This window comes from Pteropus medius, unplaced genomic scaffold (genome assembly GCF_902729225.1).
Source record: "Pteropus medius unplaced genomic scaffold, Ma_sr-lr_union100, whole genome shotgun sequence".
Lineage (NCBI taxonomy): Eukaryota > Metazoa > Chordata > Mammalia > Chiroptera > Pteropodidae > Pteropus > Pteropus medius.
This window is the reverse complement of record NW_024354503.1, coordinates 12,238,376-12,250,638: the sequence shown is the minus strand read 5'-3', so window position 1 is coordinate 12,250,638 and position 12,263 is coordinate 12,238,376. Positions and strand designations below refer to the sequence as shown.

Below are 12,263 nucleotides of genomic sequence, written 5' to 3'. Positions count from 1 at the left end.
TCTAGGCTGCTAATATTCTTTTCTTCTTTCACTTTCTCTTTCTTAGATATAGTACTTTATAAGTCTACAACAACATCCTACATTTATAACCATTGAAAATTTGTATATGTCTATGTATGTGTGGGTGGGTAGGTGGGTGGGTATTTATAGAAGATGTAGTTTGTTGGTTTCATTTTTGAAAAGCAGAACTAAGGTATATCAAAAAACGGGAAATATGTATTAGCCAATCCCTTAATCAGAGGTCTTATTTTTGAAGGATAATCCATAACGATAAATAAAACCCACATGTTCTCGAAATTTGTCATTTATTAATTATTGACTTAAGTGGGTCTCAAGTAAAAAGAGAGGACATAAACCTGTATGTAGTAATTTACAGTAGATGGGTAACTTAAACATACAAGCAATAGGCAGAATTGCCTGCCTGATAAAGTAGGGAGAACTTATAGACAACATGTAGGAACACAGATTATTTTTGCGCAAAATCATTGGAGTTTTATCTAAAGCAGCCCAAGTTTGATCTCAAGTCACATGTCTAGTTACATTAGCAGTTGGCTTACATATTTATATTTTTAAAATCCTATTCGTTTCACCAATAAATTACAACATATTCATTTCTGCACAAATGTTTTCGAGTACCTGTTTTGTACAGAATACTCGTTCAGGGTCCATAAAAGTTAATCAGCCATGGGTTTCCCAAACTCACATAGTTTATTGGCATCATTGTTGGTGTTGATGCTTTTGTTATTATTAATTGCTATCTCTTATTGAGAACCAAGTCTGTCGCAGGGTCTGTGTTGAGGTTTTTTAAAATATTGTTTATGTACAATGTGATTTAATTTTCATAATAATTTATGAACTAGTTAGCTATTCCCATTTTAGAAAGGGAAGCTTAGACAGGTTTAGCAACTTACCAAACCTCTTTTAAAAACTCCATAGATTACAGGTCAAATTGAAGGATTTGAATCCCATACCAAATCCTATACCCAGCTCTTGCCACTATGCTATATTGTGCTTCAAGATAAGCTGCCAAGAGATAAGTGAGCAAAGAGTTAAACATATAGTGATGTGAGGGATGGTATAAAGCAGTATAGGGTTTTCTTGCAAACTCGTGGCCCAAAGAAAGGTTACAAATTCAGCAGGAAGAATGTCTCTGCAAAGAGGAGCCCAGATGGCAAAATCATTAACCTATCCAGGGAAATGCAGGGAGGGGCCACTTACGCCACCAGTGTAAATACTTTTCTAAACACAAACTGACAGATATTTTCTAAATGGTTACTTATGCATAATTAAATATGCACCAGACTTTGGAAGAAATATCTAAGGTGCTGGTTGAAAAATGTGGAATCAGCAGCTCCGCTTCTCTTCCCTGCCTCCTCCCCACCTTTACACACACACGCACACTCACACACACACACTCACACACACACACACAGAAAGAGAGAGTTGAGAGAGAGAGAGAGAGAGAGAGAGAGACAGAGAGAGAGACAGAGAGACAGAGAGAGACAGAGAGAGACAGAGAGAGAGACAGAGACAGAGGCTCTGATTTAATAGGGCAGGTAGAGCCTGGGAATCCACATTTTGACCAGGGCTCCAGCAAATTTTTCCACTGATAATCTCTAGACTACACTTGGATTAACCATGCTTTGTATCTCCAGTATTTTGTACAGCACTTACAGTTCTCTTGTACTAATATTTTACACACATTATTCCAAAAACATAATATAGAGATTTTAAAAGATGAGATTTTTCAAAATAAATAACAGTTCACATATTTTCTCCACATCGCTCAACAGAAGATGCAATGTACCATCACATCTTGGGTTGGGTGAGCCTCTGGCCTTGTCCTGTAAGACCCATTTCTGTACTACGCACTCCTGGGAGACAGGAGGTTGTGGATTCTGTACTGATGCCGTGTTCAGGCTGATCTTCCTGTGGTCCCCACGGTTCTCCTTCAAACAACTTGGCAAATCAGTCTCTGCGACTTCAAAAGATCGGCAGGTGCAGTGGTAGAAAGTTTACGCAATGTCAGGTTCACAATGAAGTGGCAACCTTGACAAAATATTAGTTCTGCTCCACCATGGCAAACCCACTTCAAGTGCAAGAAAATACAATGTCATTCATGACTCAATCAGAAACTCTCCCTGAGGGAAATTTAAATTCAATGTGAAGTCCAAAGTTGTCATTCGTTTAAGCTCTTAAACAGAGATTGAAAACTCAAACAGGAATTGTTAAGAATTGTGATTTTGATTTTGAGTAAAGGTAAAGTATTGTTAGTAGTCTAAATGTGAGTAATTTAACTTAAATTATATTAAAATAAAAACGTCCTAATACATTCATTACAAAACATAAGGATGTTATTTAAGCTGAAGGATAAGTTCACCAAAATTTCTGTTTATTAAATGACATTTTTATATTCCCTCTTTATCAAACATTTATTGAAAACCTAATGTGCCAGGTTACTATGCTAGAGGTAGGAATAATAAGATGAATAAGATGACAGCCCGATGTCCTAGGAAAGACATGCATGTGAATAATTACTGAGAATACGAATACAAAAGGAACTATAACGGAGGCTGGGTAAAGTGCAAGGAGAACGCCTAGATGAGAGATCGATCCCGCAGAAATGGGAAACACATAAAAAGGAAGTAATCTGGTGGCTTTTAAAATGGGCTTTGGAGGGTCAATAGTTTACTCGGCAGAGAAGAGAGAAAAGCGGACTCCAGGCTAGACAGAGGAATGAACTGCAGATGGAGTTGGAGAGGAATGAACTGCAGATAGGGGGTGGCGCAGATGGAGATAGAAGGTGGCCCAGGTCGCGGCCATCAAGAAGTTGAAGGAACAGTAGAGGGAAAGGAGCCTGCAAAGAAAACTGAGAAGGCGAAGTGAGAGAAGTAGAAGACAAGCTTGAAAACTGTGGCGTCCTAGGAGGCAGGGACAAGACTAGAGGAGGTAGAAATCAACAATGTCAAATGCTATAGATAATGAAGTGAGATGGATTTGGGAACATAGAAGCCATAGAGAAATTTGGCAAGAGCATTCATTAAGGTGCACTCATGGGTAAGGGAGACCGGACGACAGAACAGAGTGGTTTGCAGGGCGAAAGGTTGGTGATAACCTGAACATCCATAATTATTTCAAGAATTTCTTGGTGAGGAGAAAAGGAAGATGGAAGAGTAGCTGTGGGGTTGGGAAAGAGCTGCTGCTGCTATTGTTTTGAGATGAGAAGGACCTAAGTGGAATTAAATGATAAAGGGAAAGAGCCAATCAGAGAGGAGTGTAGTGAGGCCACTGGGAGGACTGGGGAGGGTGAGAGCTGGGCTCTGGATGCAGGGAAGAGCTGTCTCTTCCCTGGAGTCAGGAAAGTGGGATAAAGAGATGCGTGTGGAAGCAGATACTTTCGTTGAGTTGGTGTTGAGAGGCCGAAAGAGCTATTTCCTCTGAAAAGGCAAAGCTGTCTCCTGAGATGAAGTGTGTGTGCATGTGTGTACATGTATATGTCTGCGTGTGTGCATGCACTTGGCCACACTAGTGTTTGGAGACATCTCTGGCTACAATTGGTCTCCAGCTGGGTGAGGGTTCATGTGCCTCTTCTGAGCTTCCTGGATCTAGAACATACAGTCATCTGGTCTCTTTGCACTCTCACAATGCATGACTGTATGTCTGTAAATATATAAATATATCATGTTTTCCAACTTTCTTGCAGGCAGAAACTTCTACTTTCTTTTGGTGGCTAGTAGAGCATATGTAGAATATGCTCAATAAATAACTTAGTTGATTGAAAAATCTTTCAACTTATCATGCCCCTGCTTTAGCCAATAAGCAGACTCCAAAGGAGAATAGCAAGTATCATTCTGGGAGGGTCCTGCCCTGGGGACAGGAAACTGAAATTGGGTCGGCATTTTTAGTAGGAAAGCATATTATGGTAAAGAAAGTAGAAATTTTACCTTGTCTGAACTGTGATTGGGTGCATTTATGATATTGAACAAAAGCTTTTAAAATAAAGTTTTATGCTTTATTACCTATTTCTTCTACACACACGCGCGCGCGCGCGCACACACACACAAACCTTCAGGTGCACACACACAACCCACATTTGAAATCTTTCTACTTTTAAGAAGACTAGAAGCATGATTTTTCTGCTATGTGAGGACACACAGAGGCGGACAGGAGAAAGGGTTAAGTAAGGATCTCTAGTAATGCTTCCACTTGTTCTTTGAGGAGTAACAAAGAGAGGAAGCACAGCCTTTGTGGAAGGAAATTCCCAGGCCCCACTTCGGACATTCGTAACCTGCCCTGTGAACCCCTGAGGGGTGTCTGATGATAAACACTTGCAAACAAAACAAACCATAGGGCATTTTTACTAACATTCTCACATTTTCACCAAAGGGCTAGAACACCTTTTCCTGCATCTGCGGACCTAGAGAAGACCTGGAAATCCACCTGCTGACAAAGCCCAACAACCCTGACCCGTCTTAGGGCTGGTGTTTGTACTTGCACATCCCCTTGCCCCTTGGGTCTTCATGTAGGATCCCTGTCCTCATATGGGGCCGCTGGAGTGTAGATTGCAGATCCCTTAAGGGGTTGGTGTGGGCTGCCATGTGCAGACCAGAGGCATGTCTTTACATCTTTTGTAGTGACCCCCAAGACATAACCTTGAGTTTCGCAACCTTGAGTAAGGTGAACTTCCCCAAGATTGGAGGGCTTAATAAAGATGTGAAAAGATCTGCTTATAAAGTATGCCAATTAAGTAACAAATTAGGCTATTTTCTCTTTAGTGGCAACAAAATACACACACACACACACACAAGCGCGCGCGCGCATGCACACACAAACCCATACAAAAACAAAAACAGCAAACCCAAAACAACAACAAAAACCTCTGGAGTCTTGATAAATACTTTTATAGTAATTTCTTGTAAGGAGCTCAAAGCATATTAGGCCCAAAATGGAAAATCTTAAACAAAAATCTAGTGTGGGTCACTTTATTTGTAATAATGTACCTTATTTATTCTGAAACTAATAGGATGCAAGGTTTGTTGTAACCACTTTGTAGATGAATAAATTAAGGATCAGAAACCGGCCTAAAATACGTTAATAGCAAAGATCTGGGAGGTTAAGGTGTCTGATACCTGCTCTGTGTGTGTGTGTGTGTGTGTGTGTGTGTGTGTGTGTGTGTGTGTGTGTTGGGGCTGTATGCATATACATGTATGCTTTTATCACTATAATACAGTTAATAACCCTTTTACTAATTGCAGCCTAATCCAGGATCTCTGAATGTAATCCTTGTTTGGGGGCTAGATCAGATTCCACTTCACGGCACAGGTGAGGATTAGATTCAAGACTACCCATAGAAAGCTGAGCCTTTATTCCTAAAAGGCCATCACAGGTCTCTGGGATATTTTTAGATGAAATAATCACACATATTTACTTATTTGCATCTGTCCAGAGCTGACAGGTGACCTCCATCTTGACCCTAGCACTCAGGACCATGCAGACTGAGGGAATGACAGGTCCCAGATTTCACTCTAGGCGGGGTTACCATGAGCCTTCCACTCAGACCTCCTTCTGCCCTTTGTACTGTAACAATGTGCGGAAACACAGGCTTGTTAGAGGAAATTCCCAGGGCCATAGTTTGGACATTAGGCAGTTGCTTTGCTATGCTGGGTAGGCTGATGCGCATCTAAAAATAAACATGCTGGTCTGCATGGGTTTCTATGATTTTTCCCTGCACAGTGGATTGTATTTCAAAGGGATTTTTTATAACTTGTTTTTAATAAAGCAAGCATAGGTAAACCTAGGAAATAAAATATATTATGGCTTCATTTCAGTTTGACAAAATACAGTATTCGCTGATACCTATTTCTTCGAAAAGGCTACCTTTTTTTTTTTTTTGCTCCGGAATTTCGAAACAAGATTAAAGAAAGCAAAGGCATGCTGAGATGCTGCCCAAGCAACTGCAGAAAGATGGGAGGGTTGAAAACCACAAGATCAGCCAGTTTTTCCCAGTGCAGGGAGGATAAAGTATTAGCAAAGAACCCCAGGGCAGCCTGGAGCAATGGGTGAAGGGTATAGGACCCACTGTAACTAAATTATCCCTTCCCTAAATGTCTCCAGGTCCTTAACTGACAGAGAGGCTGTTATTAATGTGGCTCATTTAGTAGAAAAGGAAAGCTGGGTGAACAAAGCCTAACGATCTTGACTCAGAGCAAGCAAACAGCTCCAGTCAACATTCTTCTTTCCCCAAAAGTCAAATGCACCACTTATAGCCTCCATAACTTAGAAGATGGTAGGTAAGACCACTTATTTTATACTTTTTAAAATTAGATTTTTGAATGGCTAAATGTACATATCCATTTAGTCGCGTTTCCATTTTACCGACAGAGCAGAAATCGGGGACATAGCTCTGAGTCTTCCTGTTACTTGCTTGACCCTAGTTTGGCTGAAAATGTGCCAAAATGTGGCAATTTTCCATCAAATAGAAATGTGTTTGCGGCACAAGAAGTAACCCACAATCTAAAGAGTAACCCAAGAAGAGCGGTTTAGAGTGAACTTTTCCCGCTTCATCGCTCTCATTTCTTTTTTGCTTTTTCCTGGAACTCCAACCTAACTCTATTGTTGCAAAGACCCTGATTTACAAATGATCAAAGCAGACAGGTGGGACAAACTAGTAAAAAGGCAGCTCTGATCACTCTCTAGCCTGATGATTTTTTTTTTTTCAGACCTTCATTTGGCGGCTTTGAGGGGGAAGGACCTTGAGGTCATCACCCGGACCCCACCCAGTACGGGCATCCCTTTGGGAACACCCCGGCCGTGGTTTTCCAGGGTGTTGGCACACTGCCCAGGACAGGGCGTTCACTACACCACAAGGCGGATCTCCCAGTTTTAGACGATTCCGATGGTGGGTAAATCCCTCCGCATATGAAGCTAAAACCTGACCCTATAATTTTCACTCATCAGTGCGCTGTTGACCTCTTTTCCCAAACAGAGCAATCTTTAAATATTTGTGGACCACTTTCACGTGCCACAGCAAGACCGACTTTTTACTTCAAATATTGCCTGGTTCCTTCAACTATTCTGCAAATGACAATTTTCTCATTTTCACCATCCTGGCCAGCCTCCTCTTTTAAGAACTGATGTGTTTCTTGAGGTGACATATTAAATACGTTATTTAGCTAATTAATTTGTCTACAACTTTGTGTGTGAAATAGTATCTGCATTTCAGAAACAAAACTAAGATTTGGCAAGATACAATTACTTATTCAAAGAAGTGACAGGGGACTCAAAACCATGTCTGCCTCTTCCTAGCCCACCATGAGCCTCTCATTAGAAAAGCAGTGTTGAACCAGGTATAGCCAAGTTTGATCACGGACACCTTCTGAGATCTGTGGCAGGCCACTGGAAACCTCCCATGTAGATTAACATTCCTTTTGCTGCTACGACTTGTTCTTACTAATAGAGATTAATGGGTTTTTTAAAAATTTTATTCAAGTATAAATGACATATAACATTATATTAGTTTCAGGAGTAAAACATTATGATTCGAAATTTGTATACATTAAGACGTGATCTCCACAATAAGTCTAATTACCAACCATTACCACACAAAATTACAAAATTCTGTTTTTTTCTGATGTCGAGGACTTTTAGGATTTACTCTTTTGGCAACTTTCAACTATGCACTACAATATTATTGACTAGAGTCACTGTGTTGCACATTACATCCCTGTGACTTACTTATTATATAACTAAAAATTTGCACCTTTTGACTCCCTTCGCCCATTTTGTCCAACACCCAATCTCTCTCTCCTTTAGCGACCTCTGTTCTGTTCTCTGTATCTGTTTTGTTCAGTTTGTTCATTTGTTTTGTTTTTTAGATTGTGCAAATAAGTAAAATCATATTGTATTTGTCTCTCTCTGTCTGAATTAGTTCACTTAGGTTCATCCATGTTGTCGCAAATGAAAAGATTTCATTCTTTTTTTATAGATCAGTAATGTTTCATTGTGTATATGTACCACCTCTTTTTTATCCATTCATCTATCAGTGGACACTGAGGTTGTTTCCATATCTTGACTATTGTAAATAATACTGCAATGAACATAAGGGTACATGTATCTTCATTTTCTTTGTATAAATACCCAGAAGTGGAATTATTGGATCATATGGTAGCTTTATTTTTGTTGTTTGAAGAATGTCCATACTGTTTTCTATAGTGGCTGCCCCAATTTACATTTCCACCAACAGTGTTTAAAGGTCTTTTCTTCTCCACATCCTTGCAACACTTGTTATTTCTTATCTTTTTGATAATGGCCAGAAATTAATGCTAATCAGAGCAGTTAGAAAGTGACCAGAAAAAAACGCTTTTGCTGCTGAAGGGCAACTGTAGACAAGGGGGCATGTAGGCAGTATGGAGGTCAAGAGATGCATGAGCAATAGGAAGCAAGAAGGAATTCAGGAGGTCCAGGAGGCATCTCGCTATGGAAGCATTAGGTATTAGGAGAGCAAGACAAGAATGCTCAAACTGGGAAAGAGTGGCTGACTGAAAGTGCCTAAATAGTATGCTTCAGCCTGAGCCCCATGGTTGTCTGCAGAATAAATAGAAAGCATTTGTTTTCCCCCAGGTGATCATGTACCCCGACAGGAGGGCACAGCTTAGGGACAAAGAATACTATGCCCTGCCCCAACATCTAATGCTAGATGAGATCTAATTAAGTCACACATCTTTAGGTGGGAAAGAAAACAGCACACATATAGTCAGAAAGGGAGTCCTTGCAACTATGTCACAGTGAGGGTCAGGGACTGGCTATATGTATGTACTTCTAGGTTTTTCCTGCACAATTTGGTAGAGTTACTTCCTTCCCTTCTGGTTGCCTTCCAAAAGCAGAGATTGCCTCAGAATGACCCTGTCTCCCTCCTCAGCTGCCCCACTTCAAACCAGCTCTACACCTAATGACTAGTGCCAAGTGGATTTCTTTAAGCTGCAGGGCACTGCTCCCTAGGAGCCACTGCTACTCTATGCTCCACAGAAGGTACCAAAGGATGATGTTGATGTCTGTGGCTGAGCACATGGGCATACTACTGAAATGACTCCCTTAAGAACTCTTTGGCCAGCGTGACTCAGAAAACTATAGAATAATGCCTTCAAATAACCATGGAGTATGAGAGAACTTGAGTGCAGGGGCTCCTGGATATCACCTTCTCTGTGCACCTGTGAAGGCAGGGGCTCCTCTTCCTTGTAGCTCTCTGTCTTTTCACCACTTGAGAAAATCAAGGTTCAAAGAATGGACCCACCCAAGTTCCCAGGGCAAGTGAGTTGCAGGTGCAGGACTAAATCAGGGTCCCGAAACACCGCACAGCTTTATTTTTACTAAATCACAGTGCCCTCAAGCTCCCGATACGTCTGTACTTAGTTGTGCCAACACGTATTAAAGACTAGACTTCTTTCAGTTTCCCTTAATGCTTTTAGGAGAGAAGCAGGATAGAGGATGAGAAAAGGTATGTTCTCTATATGGGGAATTGCATAGAAGCAGGACTCACATCTGTGCTCTTTGCTATCGTATCCCTAGCATGTAGCACAGTGACCGGTATGTGGAAGGTGTGCAGTACTTGCTAAAAAATGAGTAAATCTCTGACTTGGAGTGGTGGAAAATGAAGGGCAGCGATAGAGAAACACCTAATGAGAGAGTCTATCCACGGAGACATAAAGAAATCGATTCTAAAAGGTGTGGCACATGGTAGGTACTCAAAATATTTGATAATAAAAATGAATCCAGTAAAGTCTCATAAAGGAGAATTCGAAAAAATGTTATAAGGATTGGCAATCTTCTCGGAAAGCTTCAAATTCTAGATCTCAATCTGGTAATATATTTTGGTTCTTCAGCCAATGTATCCATGCTTTGTTTATTCATTAATTCAGAAATTCGATAAACACAAGCTATACACCAGACATTGTTTCAAGTGCTAGAGATTCAGAAATCAAAGACTGATAACTCCCCGGGGATGAAAATAAACATAGCAACCGTCATTCAACGTGCTAAGGGCTAATGACAGAGCATTTCATGAAGTGCCATAAGATCACAGATCTAAGGGACATTTAGTATGAGGTGGATGGGGTGAGGGAAAAGGAGGGGGAAGAAATCAGGCTACAATGGGTAGCTGGGTAGAGAGGATAAATGCAGGTATTTGGGACAGGGAGAACAGCACACATCGATATAACTAGGCATTAGAGCTCTCATGTACTGGGGAATTGGAAGGTACTCAGTACAGCTGGAAAGTCAGGTGGGAAGAGGTGAAGATAGACAGGATGATAAGGATCAGACTTCGAAGATGTTGTCTATCCTCCTTAAGGTGGGCTTCTCAAAGTTTAATGTGCCTGTAAATCACCCAGGGACCTGGCTAAAATGTAAATTTGGTAAGTCTGAGGAAGGGATGGAGAATCTGCATCTCTAACAGCTCTGAAGTGATGCCTGGTTCAACTGATTCCTAGACTGCCCTTTAGGCAGCAAGTCTCTAGGCAATGGGTGTGATGGAAATATTTCACTGAGGAGAGTGACATTATCTGAATTGCATTTTTCCAAGAATCGTGTTGCAGGATATGAAGGATGGAATGGAGGGAGACTGTGGTGAGATAAAATACATGAGTGGCAAGAAATTTTGAGCATCTGAACTAAATAAGTTAGGAAAGAAGCGTCAGTGTTCAATAAATAGGTATAAATTAGCTAAGCCACTATGAAGTTGCTATAAAATATTTCTCCCAGAGGAAAGATTGATTGTAAGGACAATAAAAACATAAGAGGCCAAAAATAATAATAACTCCAGAGGAATATACAGTGTTATTCAAATAAACCTTGACCCCTCTCCACGTCTCAGTCAATACATTATCTTGAGCTCCAAGAGTGACTCAAAAAAGCAGCCAGCTAAGGGGTGAGCAATATCTTTGCAGACAATTGTCATAACAGAGTAAATAAAATCACACTTCTCAGCTATCATTTGATATATGTTGTTACTATTAGCATTTAATTTCAGGACACCTCAGGAAAGGCAATTGTTTCATAGAAAATTCTGGAAAGTAACATGGAAGTCCACCAGATCCTCAGCAAAGTGCTAGTTCATTTACTTATAACTCATATGAGTACGCTGAATTAGTAAAAGGCAAAAGATTTATGCAATCTGAAGGGAAACCAGTGTATAGGTACCCTAAATTAGAAATACCTATTTCTGTCTCTGTTAAGAGAGCCCTCTGTCATCTCAAGTATTCCTTTTAGTAAAAGAAAAAACTTGGAAAGGAGTTTAAAAAAAAAAAAAACATCGAGGACAGGTCTGTGTTGGTGAAAAGAAAATGCAGGTAGTAAACTTTTTTCCCTTATGCAGAAGCCCAAAAATGCAACTTCTAATGAGATTTTGCCTCCAAAGAGAACGATAATCAGCTTCATGTTCTGTGTATGAGGCTGGATGGCATTCTTTATCCAAAGATGTACAAATTCAAAAACACCAAAGGTCATCTCCCATCTCACAATTTTTGCTCACTGTCCTGTGAATCGGGAAATCTCAGCAAGACATAGGTTGAAGACATGTAGCCAACTAAAAAAGCCATATGGACAGACACATCTACTTCAGAACAGCTTGATTCACATTCAACAAGACCAAACAAAATAAGACAGGGACCTACCTTGTTCTTCTGGGGTTTGCAGGCTCCTGAAATATAACCCTGTCCTGAAGATCTTCTCAAGACCCTCTTATGCGAGATGAAATTTAAGGGCCTCCCATTCAATCACATAGCCGCAGGAGCTTGGAGTTTCACAATACCAGACTTCAGATCCTCAGGGCTCCCACAGACCTTAGAGAGCAGAGGTGAACTGCCTCTGTTCTCTGATGCAGGAAAGAGCTGGGAGACAGTGTGGTTGGAGGCGGGGGTGGAGGCTGGGGAAGGGAAGTAATATGGGAACCGCAATAAATAAGAAATCCTCTCCACATGATTTCCTGTATTTAGTGCCTGTTGCCTTGCTCCAGGCTCCCTAGAGGAAATACAAAATTTAAACTTGTCCTTTGGCCACTGGAAAGAAGAGAATAAACATGCTGAGAATCATGGAAATGAGAATGAGCAGGGCAGCAGGCGGGAAGCTACGGGCCAGCTAGCTTTACCTTTACCAAGTGTTTTCTTCCTGAAGTTTCTCCAAGTGTTTAACTCTGCAAAAGTCAAGAATGCCCTCATCCTCTTCCACTGCGCTGAAGCGTTTACTGGCCACAGTCCAGATGCCGTGTTGTA

General features: G+C 40.8%; 1 protein-coding gene across 3 annotated transcripts in view; it reads right to left on the bottom strand.

Annotated features, from left to right (window-relative positions):
• ADGRF5 (adhesion G protein-coupled receptor F5) overlaps positions 1 to 11,928 on the bottom strand; it is a 100,353-nt gene extending 88,425 nt beyond the window's left edge. Inside the window, exon 1 of one of the 3 annotated variants that reach the window (XM_039854949.1) lies at positions 11,667 to 11,928. The gene's annotated coding sequence lies outside the window, so the exon portion shown is untranslated. The remainder of the gene's footprint in view (positions 1 to 11,666) is intronic. The other 2 variants (XM_039854947.1, XM_039854950.1) reach the window with 2 other exon arrangements.
• Positions 11,929 to 12,263: the final 335 nt, after the last annotated feature.